The sequence below is a fragment of the Gastrolobium bilobum genome, unplaced genomic scaffold (assembly GCF_033153095.1).
Source record: "Gastrolobium bilobum isolate Gb01-03AN ecotype WA unplaced genomic scaffold, APGP_CSIRO_Gbil_v1 utg762, whole genome shotgun sequence".
Taxonomy (NCBI): Eukaryota; Viridiplantae; Streptophyta; class Magnoliopsida; order Fabales; family Fabaceae; genus Gastrolobium; species Gastrolobium bilobum.
Window position 1 is genome coordinate 1 of NW_026899802.1, and position 9657 is coordinate 9657.

Here is a 9657-nt window from a genome sequence, read left to right on the forward strand (position 1 = left end):
ATGATCATGTCCTCTATGAACGTATCCATATGATCATATACTCCACAATTTGATCCGGACCTTTATGTTTGTAAGTAGTGCGCAAAATAAATAAATAAAACCTTATTTATGAAATTCAGAAAATTATTTTATTGTTTCATTGTCTTACTCCAAGAGCACAATGAAACCAATAACTCCCACTTGCTTAATGCAAGTCTGGGATCCTCCTAAGACCCAAAGAAGTAACATGCCTCTCGAACACAAGTTCAGGCAAACTCTTAGTAACTGGGTCTGCAAGATCCACCTCTAATGCTATCTGAGTTTAGTGAAAAACTCATAGCTCGAGGTTGATTTTCTTGAGTCAATATCCACTTGAAATAACTGAATTTTTGAAAACTCAGCTTTTCAAGACTCCCAACCAGCATATAATCTCTCGTTCTCCAAAGATACTTGAGTACATGCTTAACAATAATCTAGTATTCCTCTAGGTTCAAAATGGTACTATCTCACTACTCCCACTGCGTGACAGATGTTTGGTTTAACGCCCAACATGATATGCGTGAGTCTACCTTTGCCAAAGCATAAGATATCTTGCTCATGCATTCTTCCTTCTTAGAAGTCTTTGGTCACTCCTTAGGAAGATGAATTTCACATCTGAGAATTATAATTCTTCTCTTAGAATTCTCATGTTGAATTTTGGGTTTTGTCAATGTAAGTAGCCTGAGGTGATGCCAACAACTTATTCTTCCGGTCTCATAAGAGTTTTATACCAAGAATATAATTGGCTTCCCCAGTACTTCCATACCAAAACACTAACTTAGCCAACTCTTTATGCTTGATATTACCTCCACATTGTTTCCAATAAGGAGCATATCATCTACATAAAGTACCAGAAAAGCTATTGTCTTCCGTTGTATCCTTTACATACAAATACACATCATTCATCAAGGTTCTCTCAAAATCAAAATTTTGATAACCTGATCAAAAATGATGTTTCAAGACCTGGATGCTTGCTTAAGTCTATGAAATAGACTTTCACAACTTGCATACCGTGTGTTCCTGCTCATTTGCTATAAACCCTTTTGGTTGTTGTATGTAGATATCCTGACATCCAACTCCCAAAATGAAATCTCATAATTGAGACTTATAGCAATTAAGAGAATCTGGATAGACTCAAGCATGGCGTCTGGCAAAAAATGCCTCCAAGCTAGCTTTGAAGGTTTTCACCTTTCTGTCCATCCTCTCTTTGCCTTTTATGTCCACATGCACCTTGTGGGTTTTACCCCTCTTGGTGTATTTACTAGGACCGAACGGAGTTGAAATACAAGTATTTCATCTCATTGTTCATAGCGTGAACAACACTTGATCAACAACATCTTCTAGTGTATTATCGTAACTAGTAGGATCAATATCACTCAACAAGAGACAACTTGAGAGTTAACAAGGTTCTCTCCTACTACGAATGTACTGCACTAGACCTTGTGTATTTATAGGTAAAACAAATAGTGGGTCAAATGATGGATCTTCAATTTCTTGAGGATCCGATTATCCTTGATATTGTTCCTTTACATGTGATACTAATATTTCTACTAGTTTCACTTATATATTATCATGTTGAATTTCTAATCATGGTTCTCTTGTTTGTTCACTTAGAGATATATCTATCCCCTCTTGAACAATCAAGGGAACAATGGATGAAGCTTCTAGAGATTCTGGAAATTCTTGATCTGAGATAAATCTCATCGAGAATAACCTAACTTAAGAGCTTGTAATTTCTTATCTAGTCCTCCTTTAAGAAAATCATGTGAGTGCTCACTTAGATTATCTTGTCCTTAAGACTAAATAAGAAATCATCCCTAGTTCTCTTAGGGTAGCCAAAAGATATGCACACTTCCATACAAGATTCCATCTCATTTGACTGCTGTTGTAGGACGTGTGTCGTAGCACCCTAAATTCGAATATGGTTAGATCTGGGCTTGCACCCCTTCCATAATTCTTTAGGTGTCTTTACAACAAACGTTGACGGAACCAAGTTAAGAAGGTACATTTCCTTCTCTTAGGCATCTCCCTTGAACAACATTGACAAAGATGAATAACTGAACATGATCTTCACCAAGTCTAGAAATGTTTGATTTTTGCATACTGCAACTTCATTCAACTAATGCGTTCTTAGAGTTGACAGTTACGAAAACTATCCCCTCTTAAATCAGGTAAGACCTGAAATTACCAGATAGGTAGCCAAACACTTTAGTAGACCAAAGTGGTTTTTGATTTGAACACCTACATGCTTTTCTGCCTCAGACTAAACCTCTTGGAATTTCCAAAAGCTTTAGACTTATGGCGCACTTGGTTCATCTGTCCAAATCCAGAGTAAACATTCATATAATGAAGTACTCATCACCTCTTCTGGTCTGAACGCTAATTGGTCCACATACATTAGTATGTACCAGTTCCAGTTGAATAGTTGCGCAAACCTTTTTGGCCCTTGTAGGATTGCTTGGCCACTTTACCTTCAAAATAGGACTAACATGTAGCTGTTAGTTAAAAGATTCTTGAACTTTCAGTATCTCTTTTAACTAAAACATATTTTCTACTTGAGATAATGTGACTCAATCACAAAGGCCAAAGTTATGTTTCATTTGAAACTTTTATTTCTTTGGTGAAAATCCTTGTTCATCATCCTTTCCATTCAACATAACAAATTTAAAAAAGGTTATAGGACATAGGTAATAAAGACTATTTAAACAATGTACCAGAACAAACAAGACGAAGATGAACTTCGAAATGTAACTGAGGAATCAATTGCATTGTCAACCCATGTTTTAACCAAAACAACTAACAAAAATTGAATTCCTCTTGAAATCTGGAACAAATAAACAGTCACCCAAAACCATAGTCTTATAAATAACTTGTCTTACTGCAAATGCAGACACAAGTTCCCATTTTCAAGCTTAAAATATCTATGTCCATTGCTGACAGGTATGCCATGTTTGAACTACTACAAAGAGTAACAAACATAATCAGTGATTCCTGAATCAATAATTCATTCACTGATCAGGCCTTGATATGCCCATGTCTGGTTCTTTTCATCACCTCTGGGCAATTTTTCTTTCAGTGTCCCTTTAGTTTGTACTTGAAGAACTTGTCTTGCGGCTTCTTCATAGCAACTGGTTTGACAACTGATAACCAAGTCATTTTGTTCTTGTTACCACCCTTGGGTTTCCCTTTGGATTTAACAAGACTCTTAGCAAAACCTGCACCGACTGCATTCTGTCTAGCAGAGCTGCTAGATGCAGCAAACATGTCATTAAGAGTCTGAAGCATTTTTACTCCACTCTTAATCATGTACACTTGCTTTTGCAAGTATTTGGAAAGACTGACAATAATATAGCAACGAACTACCATATCTGCCCTTTCTCAATCTGAGAAATGCATCTTAGTTTCCTTAAACGCTTTCTCTGCAGGTTGCTATGGCCCTCACATTGTCAGGACAAATTTTAGCTTCCATGTTTTAGAACAATATCAAAGATTTGCTTTTCACTTATTCATAGTTGGTACCATCTAGAGGTTTTCGACTCAAAATCATTTCTAAGATATTTTCTGAAAAACATATAAAGCACACAATTACAAACAAATAATGCAATAAACAAACGAAGTGCAAGTAGATTCTCATAACTACTCTTGTTTATTGTTAACAATCCTTCAGTTTATCTTTACAAGGCTTACGATGGGCAAGTCACTTGTAAAAACCAAAATTGTTATTTGGGCCTTCAGTGCCATTGCCAGAGCCTCGATGGGAGGGTTAACAATTTTACCAAAGTTGAATGTAATTAACCATTGTTTAATTTCAAAATTATCCTTAGTGTCTAAGCATTGCCGACGATGGGCCGTACAATACTTTACTAAAATTTTGAAATTATTAAGATTTAATCTAGTGAAATCTGATTATCCTTATCCGATGGGGCTTCAGCGATAACCATTTCACTAATAAACCCACAAATGGAGCCCGCAGGTTTTAAAATTATTTAATTTTTAAAACCTTCACTCATTCAACATTTTTGTTTGAGAATTTTCATAAGCCCTGTCGAATTCATTGTTTAATTTCAAAATTATCTTTAATAACTTAGTATTATCGACGATGGGCCATACAATACTTTATTAAAATTTTGAAATTATTAAGGCCTAATAAAATCCAATCATGCTAATCTGTTGGGGCCTCACATGATTATTTTATTGATAGGCCCTCAATGCGCCTGGAGGTTAAATTAATTTCTTAATTTAAATCTCCTCCCATAATTATTTAGGTCCAATCTAATAAAATTCAATCATGCTTATTCGATGAGACTTCACATGATTATTTTATTAATGGTCCTTATAATGCGCTTGAAGGTTAAATTAATTTCTTAATTTAAATCTCCTTCCATTCAACATAAGCAACATTTTCTAATTTCCAAGAATTATTTAATTGAGAGTATCCTTTGTTTGATTTCAAAAACTATATAAGTAAGAGCACCGATAAACGTGCACTAAGCTTAACATAATTTTGAAAGCATTAAGGTCCTGAAATCCGGTCACTTTACGTCAGCGTGTGCTCCAAACAATCATGATACATGAATGTTGTATGCAGCGTGTGTTATTCCATGACCATTTCAGAAAACCCACAAATTACTCGCAAAATAAAAGAATTCTCTTAGGAAATTTTCTCTAATTATTTTTCTAGATTTAAATCATCCAAATAGCTGATTTAATTATTAATCTAGATTGCAACAATCATAATAATTATCATTTATGAGGATAATTTGAAATCAAAATAATTTCCATAACGATTATTTGTCTTGATGTTAATTATCCAAAATTAATTAATTCAATTATTAATCTAGATTTTTAATAAAAATCATAATAATTATTAATTAATTTCTTAGGATGATTTAAAATCAAAATAATCCCATAATAACTATCATACTAGTCGCTGAAGACATAATAGCTATTATGCTCATGCAATCATACAAGTTATGCAACAATATGGCACCACCTATTCTATATGGCATGTTATCGCAATAAAGCATGTTATCAATCATATAATTTATACCAATCAATAAAAGCATTAAATAATAAAATCTAATTACTTTAATCCATGGCCTTCCTATTTTAAAGAAAATAAAATAAAATAAAATAATACAACTTTGGAATTCGAAATTCGCCTAGCCCATAGTATCTGTCTCAAGCCCCTTTAGGGTTTCATGGGCCCAAAAGCCCAAAGACCCAATCCTTTGGCAAGAAACCCTAGGACGCGAAAGAGAAACCCTAGCCGTCAGGTCTGCCGCGCCGTCACCCGAAGTCAAATCAAGCTGAAACTCCAGGGGAAGGACCGCCACGTAGAGACGAGTGCACCGCCGCCGGAATCACCCAAAAAGGTGGCCGGACGCTCCCTCACTCTCCCATTCTTTGCCGGAGAGTGGCGGCCACTCTCAGAATCTTGTGAAGGCGCGTGGTGGCGCGTGTAAACTCAGATGGCGGTAAGCCACCCACCGTTGCGTTCGTCTTTCCGTCCTCTTTCCAACCATATATAGATCGCCTCATTCCGAGATCGGGAAGACCTCGAAAAGTCTCTGACAGTTCTGACTGCGCATCTTACTCGCGGTTTCTCGATCTTGAACTTTTACAAAATATTTGAAAAATACACAGAAATTCCAAAAATAAACAAAAACAGCAAGGAGGAAACCTAATCATATGGGATTAGCCTCCTTGTTACAAATCGAGAAATACACGAGAGATCCTAACCATGGATTAAAGCATTTTTACCGATTAAAATTTAAACTTTTATGAAAATGAATTATAAAATACACATGCTAGATTCATACCATAATCCTAGAACCCTAGGTGCCACATTTCAAGAAGCAAAACTAATTACATGAATAGTGAAACTAGATTCACATACCAATGTACAGCCAAGGCTCTGATACCAATTGAAGGAAATCTTAGATTTATGCGGAAGCGGTTTAGGACCTAGTACATTGGTATGCTTACCGAATCATCCTTGTTTCACAATTACCTCTCGGTGCGCAGGTCTCGTGTAGAATCTTCCCTTGTAGGATTCCTCTTCACGAACAGCTCACCTCAGTGCCGCAGCACGAACAACCTCCTTGAAGCTGGACTGTGGCAGATCTTCCAAACTATCTCTCGAGGAGGAAGGGGAAGTGTGTGGGCACTGATTAGATTATGAGCTTGCCTCTTTCTCACAAAGAAGACCTTAGAGGCTGATGACTTAAGAGGTACTATTTATATGGGTTCCAAGAAACCCTAGCTCATTGGGCTCTAGGTTCCTTGGGCTCTTCTCATACTAATAACCCATTTGGGCTTTAGTAAAAGAGCAAACCCAACACAACTTATATCTGTTTAAAATTAGCAGCCATTGAAATTGAGAATTATACACATAAATAAATTTATAAATTGAATTGTAAGTAGAGAATAACTTTAATTACTAAACTATCTATTTACTCATTTGTAAAGTAATAAAGAATGCTAAAAATGAATTTTTTTTTGTCTCATTCGATTTAAATCGGTTCGAATATTGTTAAAAATAGATTCGACTCATATGAATGAGTACTAATAGTTACATATCATCTTTATCAACTAAATCTCAAAGTAATTATGCAAAAGTTTTAATGGACTAGCACTAATTATTTGATATGATATATGTTTAAGAGAGATAAAGGTATGAAGAGATTTATGATTATTTTTAGATTTTTTTTTTTATAACAAGATTTCTTTTTCATAGACTACATTTTTAGCTTCTAATTAAAAAACATTAAAATTGATTTTTTTAAGATTTTTTTTTTAAAATATTGTTCAATTAACTTAAAAAAAATTTATGCATATTTCTTGTAATAAAAAAATTTGTTCTAAATGAGCAAAAAAAAAAAAGTACTTAAACGAACGTGTCTTATTTTTATTCAACCTAAATTATTTAGAGAAGTTTATTAGATATGCGCCCCACCCTCCACCGCCCTCGATAACAAAATGTGGAGGATCTAAAATGACGCTGCCACGTGAACTATTTGGGTCCAAGTATAAAATTTTGTATTATTCAACAAAAGACAGATTCGAGTTTTTAATTACGGAAAAAACAAGTAATCATGTATGGATCATGTGAGACTTTTAGGGTCTATTGATTGTTCTGATTTCTTTTCTTTTCTCTTTAAAACTGTTTAGTATAATAGTTAAGAAAATATAATGTTTTATGTGTTTTTTTTTTTTTAAGTCAAATGTCAAAATACAAAATAAAAATAATTTAGATATGTTATTTATATTTGATTCTAAAAACAAAAAATAGTTACAATTTTTAAATTTTTTTTTACAAAATAAGCCTTATAAAATATATTTTTATTTGGAAAATTAAAATTAAAATAAAAAATGAGATGGGGTTGGGGAAATATGATAAAAGAAGGGGAAAAAAAGGAAGAGTAGGATGAATAGGAGAATGATTAAAAATGAATAATCTGGAACATAGAATAACAACGAGTCTAATCCTTTACTATGCTTATAGCTTTTCTTCATTTCGTCATCAGACATATCGTCCGCCAATTTATATCTCACTTCATTAAGTCTAGTTTTACTATATTTTCCCAAGTAAGTTTCGGTCTACCTCTACCTCTCTTTGTGTCGTGCTCTTGGTAACAAACTTTTATTCTTACAGAGCATCTAGGGAGTATTACATTACGTGCCCACACCACCTCACTTTGGGTTAGGAGTGTGCAAAATAACCAAAAAACTGAATCGAACCATGAACCGAACCCAACTGCCCTTAAAATAATCAGTTTTTAAAAATCAGTTCATGAACCGAACTAGTTTTTAAAGAACAAGTTCATGAACCGAACCAGTTTTTAAAGAACCAGTTCATGAACCGAACTAGTTTTTAGAATCAGTTTAAGAATCGAACAATTTCCGAACCGAACCGAACCGTTTTCAAACCAAACCAAATTGATTTTTATAACTTTATTTTTTAATTTTTTAATTTTTTTTCTTTTCAAAATAGGGTCGACCCGAACCGGTTCCGAACCAAACCGAACCATTTCCAACCGAACCGAACCATTTAAACCAATTTGGTTCAGTTTTTCACGTTGACTGCACATCCCTACTTTGGGTGTAAGATATAAGGCTGATATGTCTCATCTTGTTTACACCTTGACTACTGGCATTTTGTGCACACTACCTATAATACCTGCACCGCTAAATTAGGAAATAAAATAATAAAGTGATGAGATTAAATAAATAGTCCCATAATTGACCTTAAATAATTATAAAAAGATCAGAATAATTAATGTTGAACCATTTACCTGTAGAAAAGTGTAACTGCTGGGTACCGTGCGGTATAAATGCGTACCGAAAAAGTGACCCGAAAAAGGGAAATAAAATATGGTCATTCTTAGAAAAATATCTAAGCTAATAATACAGAATTTTAGAGACAAACAAAGAATGGAGCTATGAGAACTAATACTGTTGTGTGGTAAAAGCGCGTATCGGTGAAGTATCTCAGAAAAATAAAATAAAAATATAAAAATTTCTAGAAAAATATCTAGGTTAAGAATATAAAATCTTAGAGTTAAACGAATAGTAAAACTAATTAAACTAATACTGCTAGTTTAACTAAGTGACAATATAAATAGAAAAGGGGATCAAAGCCCTAGGTTTTTTTTTAAAAAACTCAGCTGCTGGAATTGGCTGCCATTTGGGATCTTCTTGGGGACTTAGCTTTCTCTCTTGGAAAGTCTCCAAAGTGTTCATCTTTCTCCTTCTCTCCTCCATTGAAACATCGCCCAACCATTAAAGCTCTAGTCTTGTTGAAGGAAAACTCATTGTTGAAGGATTTGTGTGCTTTCTCAACCACTAAATCTCTTTTTTTTTTCTGTTCTCAAAAGGATCCAAGATTTGTAAGTGCATTGGATTCTATTTGTGGTTTGGACCCTTGTGATACCGAGTTCGAGTAAGAGGGGCATACGGGTACAGGTAAGCTTATGGTCCTCAGATTGTTTCTTTGTTTGTTCCACCAACCTCCATGAGAGGGTGATTTATGTGCATGGTATGCTCTGGTGAAGATGATATATATACTAATATTTTCCTGAGATATGTGGATATGTTTGTTGATGTAATGTATGGATGTGATGTTAGTACTTGTACGATCAGGCAGCAACCCTCGTGTGCAAGGCATGAGGCAACATCCCTCATGTTTGGTAGGTAGCAGACGTGCATAAACCCTATATTGTTCCTTGGCCAGTCAAACCACATATACATACATCACATACATGAGATATTATTATTGTGGAGTTATTGTTGTTGAGATATTACTGTGGAATATGGAGTATTGCTGATTGAATGAATTGTTATAATATGCCCATGCATCTTATCTGTTTTTGAACTTATTATATACTTGTAAGTGAGCTTGGGGCGGAAAAGTCCTGAGGACCCTTGTCTTACTGAGGTTTTTTTTTAGAAATCTCACCCCGTCTGGGGCACATTTTCAGGTTCAGATAGTTATATGGAGGACCTAGAGGCAAGAGGCCGAAGATATTTAGTTGATAATACGCTTGCATGGAGATTTACTTTTAATGACTTATGCTGAGACTTGGTGTTGTTACGTTTTTAATCAGACTTGGTTATTTATATTTGTGTGAGCAGGGG